This window comes from Petromyzon marinus, chromosome 77 (genome assembly GCF_048934315.1).
Source record: "Petromyzon marinus isolate PM22_M1 ecotype Great Lakes invasive population chromosome 77, UKy_Petmar_22M1.pri1.0, whole genome shotgun sequence".
Taxonomy (NCBI): Eukaryota; Metazoa; Chordata; class Hyperoartia; order Petromyzontiformes; family Petromyzontidae; genus Petromyzon; species Petromyzon marinus.
Window position 1 is genome coordinate 4619091 of NC_133743.1, and position 14039 is coordinate 4633129.

General features: G+C 49.9%; 1 long non-coding RNA gene across 2 annotated transcripts in view; it reads right to left on the reverse strand.

Moving 5' to 3' along the window:
- The window catches only part of LOC142907319 (uncharacterized), a 38184-nt gene extending 34310 nt beyond the window's left edge, over window positions 1-3874 (reverse strand). For both annotated transcript variants that reach the window (XR_012930944.1, XR_012930943.1), the window contains exon 1: window positions 3732-3874. This is a non-coding gene — a long non-coding RNA (uncharacterized LOC142907319). The remainder of the gene's footprint in view (window positions 1-3731) is intronic.
- Between the last annotated feature and the right edge of the window lie 10165 nt (window positions 3875-14039).

Genomic DNA, 14039 nt, shown 5'->3' on the forward strand with positions numbered 1-14039 from the left:
ACACTGATGTGAATGGGGTGCAATATGTGCAATAGCTATGAGAGCCCCAGTTTTTCATGTCCAAAGGGGTGGAAGCCATTTGGGGGATGTTACATTTTGACCTTCTCCTTTGGCTGTACAGTCTGAACTAAACATTGTTATTGCTATTTCAGGATGCTGATGAAGACTGTGTCGCAGGACCTTGCTCTACAAAGGATGAAAATCTACAACATCAAGACTAATACTTCAGAAGGTCCCGAAGACATCGGTATCGTGGTAGAGGGCATGAAAGTTCTGAATGCTCTGGGTAACTTTCCAAGGACTTGCTTCATGCTCGTTGGGTTGGCTTATGCATTGAATCTTGCCTATCCCAAGGAGCTCAGCTACACATTGGAAGTCTTCCAGAAACTCCTCCTCGAGCTGGATTGTTCAAAGCTGTCCCCAAAAGTGAACAGCCTCAAGAATAAACTACTAGCTTTAGAAAAGCGACCCTTGCAAAATGAAAGGGAATTGTCAAGTCACTGTTCTAACTGTTCAGGTCCCTGTTTTTACGGGCCTATTCAAGCAAAGGAGCGAGAGGTCAGTGCAGTAGTAGACAGCGCTTAAAAGCTTGTTATGCAGAGGTAGCTTATAGTTTCTAATAACCGAGTCTGACTGTCAAAGTTTTGCGTTATAGGCCTATACATCTGATAGGCTATCAGAGAATGCACCGATTTGTCATTTAAAGCCATCTTTATTTTTGTTCAATGTTTGCTTTAATTTTTTTGGCTGTTTCTTTGGTGTTCTAACATTGTGCTTTCTTCTGATGTGACGCTGACCTAGGCCATTGCAAGTGTTTGTTCGACAGGAATAGATGTAAGATGCAAGGAACATCTGTAGGCTGTGCTAGTTTACTTGTTAGGAAGCCATGCTTGTAATTGTGCATGTTAAAAAAGATAGGTCCACCTGGATTGTGGATCAATTCACGTGATGTTTTAATCTCTTTTAGCTGTTTTATAAACACATTGGCCCTTAGGATTTCAATTTGCGCACATAAGAAATAAATATTATGAAAGTATCTTTCCAGATTTTTTTATAGATTGTCGTAATTTAAATGCACTAACAAGACTAAAACCTTGAATCACATCCAAAAAAGTAATCTGTGCCTGTAATGCCCACAAATCATTAATAGACTTCAGGTATTGTATCCCTATTGTACAGATACATGATTTCTGTCTTTGTTTTTTCATAGCCCCTCTTTATTTTGTACTTGTAATATGTTGGATAAACATGTTGAGACAAAATTGCACAAATAAATGTTAACCTGCTGTTCCTTTTCATAGTTCTTATCTTTTTCATGGTGCTCGGTTGACTTAACGTAAGTGAATTGTGGCACCATGAAGGCATGCTTTTGGGTGGATAAGAAATATAAATGTTATGGCAACAGACATTAAGTATTTTATTTAATAAATCCAAATCATTGATCCAGATATTTAGTAAGCTTATGTTAATTTCACCCAGACAATTAGTACATGTAAATCAATTTCACCCAGATCATTAATAAATATTAATCAGATTCCACCAAATATTTAGTAAATCTAAATTACCATTGTTCAGATATTTAGTAAATATAAATCACTTTTCCTTGTAAAATCTATTTGTATTTACCCTATTTTTCAGGCTATATAACTCATCATTTGGCATGCCATTACTAAATCCAACACATTTTAACTGTTGCTTTTATTACCATGTGTCACTTCGTTGCCACAATTTTTTAAAGTAACAATGGGTCACATAGACACCCAGAGAGACCTACAGATTTGCACGGTTGGCTACGTACGGCGCTAAAGAGGTTCAACATACAGGTTGGTGCTGATGAATTCTGACTACCCAATAAGTTGTATTTGTATTCTTGGGTCTTTCGGTAAAGTCACCACGTAGATAGGTTCAAAGAAAGTAGCAAAAAATAACAAAAAACTAAGACGTTTCGATCGCAACAAAAGCGGTCGTCAAAGACTTTTAAAACGGCCTGCATCAGCACCTTTCCACCTCCTTGTTTCCTCCTGATGACGATTGCTTGTGTTGCGATCGAAACGTCGTAGTTTTTTGTTATTTTTCTTTACCTATCTACGTGACTTTACCAAAAGCCCCAAGAATATTAATTCCTGTAGTCACGAAAGCTTCAAGTAAAGATTTAAGTTGTGTGTAGAGACAGTCCCCCGGGCTACGGAAGGGTGAGGAGGTGCCCCAGATCCATAACCCTGATGAGAGACGCAGACTCCAAATATACAGCAGCAGGCGTCAGGGTCGGCATCGCACCTACGACCTCCTGGATACCAGGCGAGGTAGTTAACATCTCATAGACGAGGTGAGGTGATGGGTGAGGAGAGACGAGGTGAGGTGATGGGTGAGGTGGGAGACGAGGTGAGGTGATGGGTGAGGTGATGGGTGAGGTGGGAGACGAGGTGAGGTGGTGGGTGAGGAGAGACGAGGCGAGGTGATGCGTGAGGTGGGAGACGAGGCGATGGGTGAGGAGAGAGACGAGGTGATGGGTGAGGAGAGACGAGGTGAGGTGATGGGTGAGGAGAGACGAGTTGAGGTGATGGGTGAGGAGAGACGAGGTGAGGTGATGGGTGAGGTGAGACGATGTGAGGTGATGGGTGAGGAGAGACGAGTTGAGGTGATGGGTCAGGAGAGACGAGGTGAGGTGATGGGTGAGGAGAGACGACGTGAGGTGATGGGTGATGTGAGACTCGGTGAGGTGATGGGTGAGGAGAGACGAGGTGAGGTGATGGGTGAGGAGAGACGAGGTGGGGTGATGGGTGAGGAGAGACGAGGTGAGGTGCTGCGTTAGGAGAGACGAGTTGAGGTGATGGGTGAGGAGACAGACAAGGTGATGGGTGAGGAGAGACGAGGTGGGGTGATGGGTGAGGTGAGACGATGTGAGGTGATGGGTGAGGAGAGACGAGTTGAGGTGATGGGTGAGGAGAGACGAGGTGAGGTGATGGGTGAGGTGAGACGATGTGAGGTGATGGGTGAGGAGAGACGAGTTGAGGTGATGGGTCAGGAGAGACGAGGTGAGGTGATGGGTGAGGAGAGACGAGGTGAGGTGATGGGTGATGTGAGACTCGGTGAGGTGATGGGTGAGGAGAGACGAGGTGAGGTGATGGGTGAGGAGAGACGAGGTGGGGTGATGGGTGAGGAGAGACGAGGTGAGGTGCTGCGTTAGGAGAGACGAGTTGAGGTGATGGGTGAGGAGACAGACAAGGTGATGGGTGAGGAGAGACGAGGTGGGGTGATGGGTGAGGATAGACGAGGTGGGGTGATGGGTGAGGAGAGACGAGGTGGGGTGATGGGTGAGGAGAGACGAGGTGAGGTGATGGGTGAGGAGAGACGAGGTGGGGTGATGGGTGAGGAGAGACGAGGTGGGGTGATGGGTGAGGTGAGACGAGGTGAGGTGATGGGTGAGGAGAGACGAGGTGGGGTGATGGGTGAGGAGAGATGAGTTGAGGTGATGGGTGAGGAGAGACGAGGTGAGGTGATGGGTGAGGAGAGACGAGGTGAGGTGATGGGTGAGGTGAGACTCGGTGAGGTGATGGGTGAGGAGAGACGAGGTGAGGTGATGGGTGAGGAGAGACGAGGTGAGGTGATGTGTGAGAGAAGAGGTGAGGTGCTGCGTGAGGAGAGACGAGGTGATGGGTGAGGTGGGAGACGAGGTGAGGTGGAGGTTGACGAGGTGGTGAGGAGCAACGAGACGCGCAGATCCCCCTCACCGATGTCGATCCGCGTTTCCCCCGCGGTGCCCGAGGCGCCATCGCGGGAGGAGGAGGCCGCGAGGACGACTCAGAGACAGCCGCCATTGCTGGGGCGAGACGGGGGTGGGGGGTTTCCCGCGCTTTTGAAGACGCGTGACGTCACCCCCTTGCCCCCCCCTCACCCCCTCCCCTCCACTCGTCACGAAGCGACGGTGACGTCACCACGGCGCGTGCTGTGCCGGGCGAGGTGCAACAAGTCACGTGACAGACCCAGCAGGTGCCATGGGTTGACTGCTACTGCTGCTGTGCCAGGCTAGGTGCAGGAGGAGGAGGTCACGGGACAGACCCAGCAGGTGCCATGGGTTGACTGCTGCTGTGCCAGGCTAGGTGCACGAGGAGGTCACAGGACAGACCCAGCAGGTGCCATTGGCTGACTGCTGCTGTGCCAGCCTAGGTGCATGAGGAGGAGGTCACGGGACAGGCCCAGCAGGTGTCATGGGTTGACTGCTGCTGTGCCAGGCTAGGTGCATGAGGAGGAGGTCACGGGACAGACACAGCAGGTGCCATGGGTTGACTGCTGCTGCTGTGCCAGGCTAGGTGCCGGTGCCGCTGTTGGTGGCCTCCTTCCCTAGGTCGGCCTCAAATGAGCCACCAGGTGCCGTGATGCGTAGCGGTGGACGTCGTCGCTAAGGGGAGAGAGACAAAGGCGGCCGTGGCGCGGTGGTGGTGACGACCACCCTCACCCCCCTCGTGTGCTCACAGTGGCGGCCTTCATAGTAAGCGCTGCTCGCTACTGACAGCACTTTCCCCGACAGTCTGTGCAGGCTGTCCTGTGGGAACCTTTGTCTTTGGGTGGGTGAGTGAATGAGTGGGTGGGTGAGTGAATGAGTGGATGGCTGAATGAGTGAGTGAGTGGGTGGGTGAATGAGTAGTTAGGTAAGTGAATGAGTGGGTGGGTGAATGAGTGAGTGGATGAGTGGTTGGGTAAGTGAATGGGTGGGTGGATGAGTTAATGAGTAGATGTGATGGTGAATGAGTAGATGGGTGTGTGAGTGAAAGGGTGGGTGAGTGAATGGGTGGGTGAGTGAATGAGTGGATTGGGTGGGTTAGTGAACAGAAGGATAGTTGTGTGAATGAGTGGATGGGTTGTTGAATAAGTGAGTGGGTGGGTGAGTGAATGAGTGGGTGGGTGAGTGGTTGAGTTAGTGAATGAGTGGGTAGGTGAGTGAATGAATAGTTGGGTGAGTGAATGTGTGGGTGGGTGGGTGAGCGAATGAGTGGGGGGGAGCGAATGAGTGGGGGGGGGGGGGGGTGAATGAGTGGGTAGGTGAGTTAATGATTAATGGGTGAGTGAACGAGTTGGTGGGTGAGTGGATGAGTGGTGGGTGAGTGAAATAGTAGGTGGGTAAGTTGATGAGTGTATGGGTGAGTGAATGAGTGAGTGGGTGGGTGAGGGAATGAGTGGGTGGGTGAGTTAATGAGTGGGTGAGTGAGTGAATGAGTGCGTGGGCGAGTGAATGAGTGGGTCTGTAAGTTGATGAGTGTATGGGTGAGTGAATGAGTGGGTGTGTACATTGATGAGTGCATGGGCGAATGAATGAGTGCGTGGGTGAGTGAATGAGGGGGTGGGTGAGTAAATGAGTGGGTGCGTGAGTGATTGAGTGCGTGGGCGAGTGAATGAGTCTAATTGCAGTTTGGGGAAGGCGCCTGAAATCTAGGTGGGGGTTGGTGGATCACCACACACAAGATGAGTGGATGAGTTGGTGAGTGACCACACCCTACCTGGCCATTATATACTCATTCTACCGGCCAATTATGAACCCAACCTTTCATTATCACCAGCACCAATAATAATCATCATCATCACCAGCACCAGCACCAATCATCATCACCAGCACCAATAATCATCACCAGCACCAGCACGAACCATTATCATCATAACCAGCACCAATAATCATCATCATGGCCAGCACCAATCATCATCATCATGACCTGCACCAGCACCAATCATCATCATCATCACCAGCACCAATCATCATCATCACCAGCACCAATCATCATTATCATCAACAGCACCAATTATAAATCATCATCACCAACCACCCACCACCACTCACCTCCACCACCCACCACCAACCACGAGCCACGACAACCCACTAGCAACCACGCACCTCCACCGCCACCCACCACCCACCACCACCAACCACCACCCACGACCACCCACCACCAACCACCCACCACCACCCACCACCCACCACTACCCACCACCATCAACCACCACCTAGCACCACGCACCACCCACCACCACCCACCACCACCCACAACCACCCATCACCACCCATCACCACCCACCACCACCATCACCCACCACCCACCATCACCCACCACCCACCATCACCCACCACCCACCATCACCCACCACCCACCATCACCCACCACCCATCTCCACCAACCACCCACCACCCACCACCACCAAACCACCTACCACCCACATCCACGAACCACCCACCACCACCCACTACCACCTCCACCACCCACCAACCACCACAACCACCCACCAACCACTACCATCCACCAACCACCACCCACAAACCACCACCACCACCACCACCCTCCAACCACCTCCATCACCCACCAACCACCACCACCACCCACCAACCACTACCATCCACCAACCACAAACCACCAACCACCATAACCACCACTACCCACAAACACCCACCAACTACCACCTACCACCAACCACCACCACCCACCAAACACTACCACCACCACCACCCACCAACCACCACCACCCACCACCACCCATCCCCACCCACCAACCACCACCACCACCCATCCCCACCACCACCCACCCCCACCCACCACCCACAACCAATCACCACCAACCACCACCATCCACAACCAACGACCAACTCATCCAACCACAACCACCAGCAACTACAACCACCACCAACCACAACCACCACCTCCCCTCATCATCACATAATCATCATCCATCATCATCCATCATCATCGCCACCCAACATCACCGTCACACATCACCACCCATCATGACCACCATCCTTCATCACAACCACCCATCACCTATCATCACCACCACCACAGACCCATCATCACCACCACCCATCATGATCAATCACCCAATATCACCAACCACCACCATCCACCAACCACCACCACCACCCACCACCACCCACAACCACCCACCCACAACCACCCACCCACCCACCACCACCCTCCAACCACCACCACCCACCACCACCCCCAAGCAACCACAACCGCCACCCAAGAACCACCAATCACCACTAATCGCCAAATACCACAAATTACCAATCACCGTTAATCACCAATCACAACCAATAACCACCAACTGCCAAACACCAATCACCACCAATCACTGTTAATCACCAATCACCACCAAACAACACCAATCTCCAAACACTAATAACAACCATTCACCACGAATCACCAACAATCACCAATCACCACCAATCACCATGAATCACCAATCACCATCAATCACCACCAAACACCATCCATAACCACCAATCTCAAATCACCTTTCACCACCAATCACCAATCACCACCAATCACAAATCACCACCAATCACAAATCACCACCAATCACCACCAATCACCATCAATCACAACAATCACCAATCACCACTAATCACCACCAATCTCCAATCACCACCAATCACCACCAATCACCACCAATCATCACCACCCATCATGATCACTCACCAACTCATCCACTCATCTTGTGTGTGGTGATCCACCAACCCCCACCTAGATTTCAGGCGCCTTCCCCAAACTGCAATTAGACTCATTCACTCGCCCACGCACTCACGCACCCACTCATTTACTCACCCACTCCCTCATTCACTCACCCACGCACTCATTCATTCGCCCATGCACTCATCAATGTGCACACCCACTCATTCACTCACCCATACACTCATCAACTTACAGACCCACTCATTCACTCGCCCACGCACTCATTCACTCACTCACCCACTCATTAACTCACCCACCCACTCATTCCCTCACCCACCCACTCACTCATTCACTCACCCATACACTCATCAACTTACCCACCTACTATTTCACTCACCCACCACTCATCCACTCACCCACCAACTCGTTCACTCACCCATTAATCATTAACTCACCTACCCACTCATTCACCCCCCCCCCCCCCACTCATTCGCTCCCCCCCACTCATTCGCTCACCCACCCACCCACACATTCACTCACCCAACTATTCATTCACTCACCTACCCACTCATTCACTAACTCAACCACTCACCCACCCACTCATTCACTCACCCACCCACTCACTTATTCAACAACCCATCCACTCATTCACACAACTATCCTTCTGTTCACTAACCCACCCAATCACTCACCCACCCTTTCACTCACACACCCATCTACTCATTCACCATCACATCTACTCATTAACTCATCCACCCACCCATTCACTTACCCAACCACTCATCCACTCACTCATTCACCCACCCACTCATTCACTTACCTAACTACTCATTCACCCACCCACTCACTCACTCATTCAGCCATCCACTCATTCACTCACCCACCCACCTACTCATTCTACCGGCCAATTATGAACCCAACCTTTCATTATCACCAGCACCAATAATAATCATCATCATCACCAGCACCAGCACCAATCATCATCACCAGCACCAATAATCATCACCAGCACCAGCACGAACCATTATCATCATAACCAGCACCAATAATCATCATCATGGCCAGCACCAATCATCATCATCATCATCCCCAGCACCAGGACCAATCATCATCATCACCATGACCAGCACGAACCATCATCATCATGACCAGCACCAATAATCATCATCACCAGCACCAATCATGATCATCTTCACCAGCACGAATCATCACCATCATCATCAGAACCAGCACCAGCACTCATCATCATGCTCATCATCATCACCAATCATCATCACCAGCACCAATCATCATCACCAGCATCAGCAATAATCATCATTGTCATCACAAATCATCAGTCGTCATCACCAGCACCAATCATCATCATTATCACCAGCACGAATCATCAGCGTTATGACCTGCACCAGCACCAATCATCATCATCATCACCAGCACCAATCATCATCATCACCAGCACCAATCATCATTATCATCAACAGCACCAATTATAAATCATCATCACCAACCACCCACCACCACCCACCACCACCACCCACCACCACTCACCTCCACCATCAACCACCCACCACCCACCACCACCCACCACCAACCACGAGCCACGACAACCCACTAGCAACCACGCACCTCCACCGCCACCCACCACCCACCACCCACCACCACCAACCACCACCCACGACCACCCACGACCACCCACCACCAACCACCCACCACCACCCACCACCCACCACTACCCACCACCATCAACCACCACCTAGCACCACGCACCACCCACCACCACCCACCACCACCCATCACCACCCACCACCACCACCCACCATCACCCACCACCCACCATCACCCACCACCCACCATCACCCACCACCCACCATCACCCACCACCCACCATCACCCACCACCCACCATCACCCACCACCCACCATCACCCACCACCCATCTCCACCAACCACCCACCACCACCAAACCACCTACCACCCACATCCACGAACCACCCACCACCACCCACTACCACCTCCACCACCCACCAACCACCACAACCACCCACCAACCACTACCATCCACCAACCACCACCCACAAACCACCACCACCACCACCCTCCAACCACCTCCATCACCCACCAACCACCACCACCACCCACCAACCACTACCATCCACCAACCACCACCCACAAACCACCAACCACCATAACCACCACTACCCACAAACACCCACCAACTACCACCTACCACCAACCACCACCACCCACCAAACACTACCACCACCACCACCCACCAACCACCACCACCCACCACCACCCATCCCCACCCACCAACCACCACCACCACCCACCACCACCCATCCCCACCACCACCCACCCCCACCCACAACCAATCACCACCATCCACAACCAACGACCAACTCATCCAACCACAACCACCAGCAACTACAACCACCACCAACCACAACCACCACCTCCCCTCATCATCACATAATCATCATCCATCATCATCCATCATCATCGCCACCCAACATCACCGTCACACATCACCACCCATCATGACCACCATCCTTCATCACAACCACCCATCACCTATCATCACCACCACCACAGACCCATCATCACCACCACCCATCATGATCAATCACCCAATATCACCAACCACCACCATCCACCAACCACCACCACCACCCACCACCACCCACAACCACCCACCCACCCACAACCACCCACCCACCACCACCCTCCAACCACCACCACCCACCACCACCCCCAAGCAACCACAACCGCCACCCAAGAACCACCAATCACCACTAATCGCCAAATACCACAAATTACCAATCACCGTTAATCACCAATCACAACCAATAACCACCAACTGCCAAACACCAATCACCACCAATCACTGTTAATCACCAATCACCACCAAACAACACCAATCTCCAAACACTAATAACAACCATTCACCACGAATCACCAACAATCACCAATCACCACCAATCACCATGAATCACCAATCACCATCAATCACCACCAAACACCATCCATAACCACCAATCTCAAATCACCTTTCACCACCAATCACCAATCACCACCAATCACAAATCACCACCAATCACCACCAATCACAACAATCACCAACAATCTCCAATCACCACCAATCTCCAATCACCACCAATCACCACCAATCACCACCAATCACCACCACCCATCATGATCACCACCCTTCATCACTACCACCCTTCATCACTTCCAACTATCAAAACCACCACCAATCAACCATCATTATCACCATGACCAATCATCAGCACCACCCATCATCACTTTTACCTATCATAACCACCACCCATCAACCATGATCATCACTATGACTAATCATCACCACCACCCATTATCAGGGACCACCATCATCATAATTGCCACCAACCACCCAACATCACCATCACCCATCATTATCCTCACCACAAATCAGCATCATCACCCATCATAATCACCACCCATCGTGATCACCACCTTACATCATTAACACCAATTATCAGCATGAACACCCACCATCATCACCAACCATCATTATCACCATCTATCACAATCATCACCACCGATCATCATCAACCACCTATCAACACCACCACCACCGACCATCATCAACACACATCATCACCCATCAACCATCATGATCAACAGCCATCAGCACCCATCATAATCACCACCCATCTATAACCATCATCACCACCCACCATCATCAACCACCACCACCCATCATCATCACCCATCATCATCACCACCCACGGCCACCACCCGCACTGCACCACGTGGTGCGGCAGCTGTGCGCGTGGGGGCGGAGCCTCGCGGAAGTGACGTCATTTCAGGTACGTCATAGCCACGCCTCCACCGCCTGTCGAGAGGAACGCGCACGAGGGAGCAGCTGCAGACGACGTTGGAGAGCGAATCCTCAACGAGGTGAGCGTCCCTGTTGACGATGAGTGTTGTTTATCTTTATTTTACATTTTGACCGCAAACTAAAGCCTCATTATTGTTGATATGTTGGTATTTGTATTTTGTGCAATCAAATTAGGACTGCTAGATAGGTTACTTGGCATGCCCTGATATGTTGCTTTTACTGTCACTGTTTAGACACAAGCGAGTCAGCATTTTAAAATTAATAACTTGTTTAAATCTCAGAGTATGAATAACATGTCTACAATTATTGTTTTCTGATTGCTGGCACAATTGTGCCCTACATTTTATGCATTGAATGTTATTCAACATTGGGGAGGAGTCTGCCTTCATGTTCAGACCCCAGCTGCTGCCATAGTTGTCTCTAATCTGTGATGTCACAGCCACATGGGTGGTGTCTCTGACATCACGTCACCCACGACGTCATGCTCAGGTTATAACAAATAATTTAAGTAAGGTCATATGACCCTCAAGGCCTACAAGGCATAGGGGTTTTTTTGTTTATCAAGAATTCGATTAATGCAAATGGGCTGTACATTAACATGCATGTGTGGATTAAATATCATTAAGTTTGGCGATTACGTTTAATGTAATAGGCTGGTGGAATAAACATGTTTGTGTGGATCGATGAGTGAGTGATCAGAAGCACGTATGAGTGGCAAACAAGTGCGGGCGTTGGCTTGAAAGCAACAGGCATGGAAGTGATGGTATTGGTGCAGTGAGTGGCCAAATATGTAATATTTGAGAGGATGAGTGATTCAAATTGTTGCTAAATCTTAGCGTTGTTCCAAACTCCACAGGCCATCCAACTTCACGCAGAATCTACTCTTTCCCAACAACATGGATAGCCAAATCAAGTGGGCCGAGATCGTGGATGACTATGAGGGTAAGTCCCAGATACCTGCGTCACGTGGCTTATATACAGAGAAGGAGGCTCCTTTATAAATTACTTTGAGAAGACATGGCTTGGTGGTGATGGGAAGACGTAATGATCGAGTGTTCCAGAAACGATGGGTTTATATCTGAATTTCAGCCATTTTTGTTTAAACTGGGGTCTCAAGCTTATGGAATTAATGGTCTCAGCATGCCCACAAAAACATGACTTGGAAAGTTTTACTGCCATGTGATGAATATTTCTCAATAGCAGCTCCTGTTGTGTGGAAAGAGCTAATTACAGGGTTCTTAAAATTCGTTCTGTGAAACTCCATGTTCTTCGGTCTCTAATTCATTACTCGTCCTTTGAATTACCTGTCTGCTCTTCGCAGGCCGGGAATCGTCGCGCCAGTCGACCACCTGGGGTGACATTATGGATAAAGTGGACCCTTTCCCAGGCCAAGGTTACAAGCATCGCTCCCCAAAGGTGTGTATGGGGTCTGTGGGGGTCAAATACACAACATTCTCTACAAAACTAGCACACCATCTCTCCATATCACCTTTCTCACCACACCACCACCAATTAAATAGACCATCATAGAGCCTCATCATGTATCTATACCATCACAAGACACCATCTCTCTAGAACATTCCACGACCTCACCTCTCCATATATCAACACGAGCTCCAGACACCATCAGCCAATCTCTCCACCATCCCACTCATGCATTGGTCATTTCTTACCAATGAGGACAGAATGATATAAATCAGTCACATTAATTACGTCTGCTAGTTCAGTTGATTGGAAGTAGCCATTCCAGTTGCCCACTATGGGCACTGCGTGAAATTTGTCGAGATTATGGGCTACCAGATCTTTATAATGTAACATTCTGTGGAATCTATTGCCAGTGATGATTGTTGCCAACAATTGCTATGAAATATTCCCAGTCGATCACAGACTTAAGTGCATGTATGGGGTATGTGAGGATATATGAGGATGTAACATGTATTTTGAGTATGTAGGGGTTGGGATAATTAAGGGTTAGGGCTACACGTACAATGTGATAAAAGTATTGATGGATAAGGTGTTATGTTATCAGGTGATTTTATATATTCAATCTTGATTTGAAATTTTCTTGACTGTGTATATTCATGCGAGTGTTAAAAGCGAGTTTGAATGAGTGAACGTGGATGTCTGCATCTGTACAAAGATGTGTGAGTATGCATTTGTGTTGGGTTTATGTGCACGTTTATGTTTGCGTGCATGTGGGTATTAATTTTTGTTTGCATGTGCATGTCTGAATATTAATGTGGTGATCTTTGCTTGAACAGAGGATTATTGGGGAGTTGAAAGACTTCAGCGGGGTGAAGCGTCTCCAGGAGAAGGACCATGGGATGGTGAAACGCCTCATGGTAGAGGAGCGCCTCTTTGAGGTGCAGCGCCTGGCAAGGGTGAAGTGCCGCACAGAGGAGACGTGCTTCAGAGACGATCTACTCAAGAAGGGACTCGTTAAAGTGAAGTGTTTCACGGATGAGAAGCGACTTCGTGAAATGAAGCTTTTTGATAAGAACTGTCTGGAGGAGGATGAGGAGAAGCACCTCATGGAGGAGAAGTACCTTGAGGAGGAGCAGTGCCCCGTCAGGACTGCTACCATCACCACCACTGCCAGCAACGCTGCCACCACCACCACCGCCGCCACCGCCACCACCGCCAATGACACCAACGCCACTGCCACTGCCACCGCCACCACTGCCACCCCCGCCACGACCGCCACCACCGCCGCCGTCACCGCCACCACCG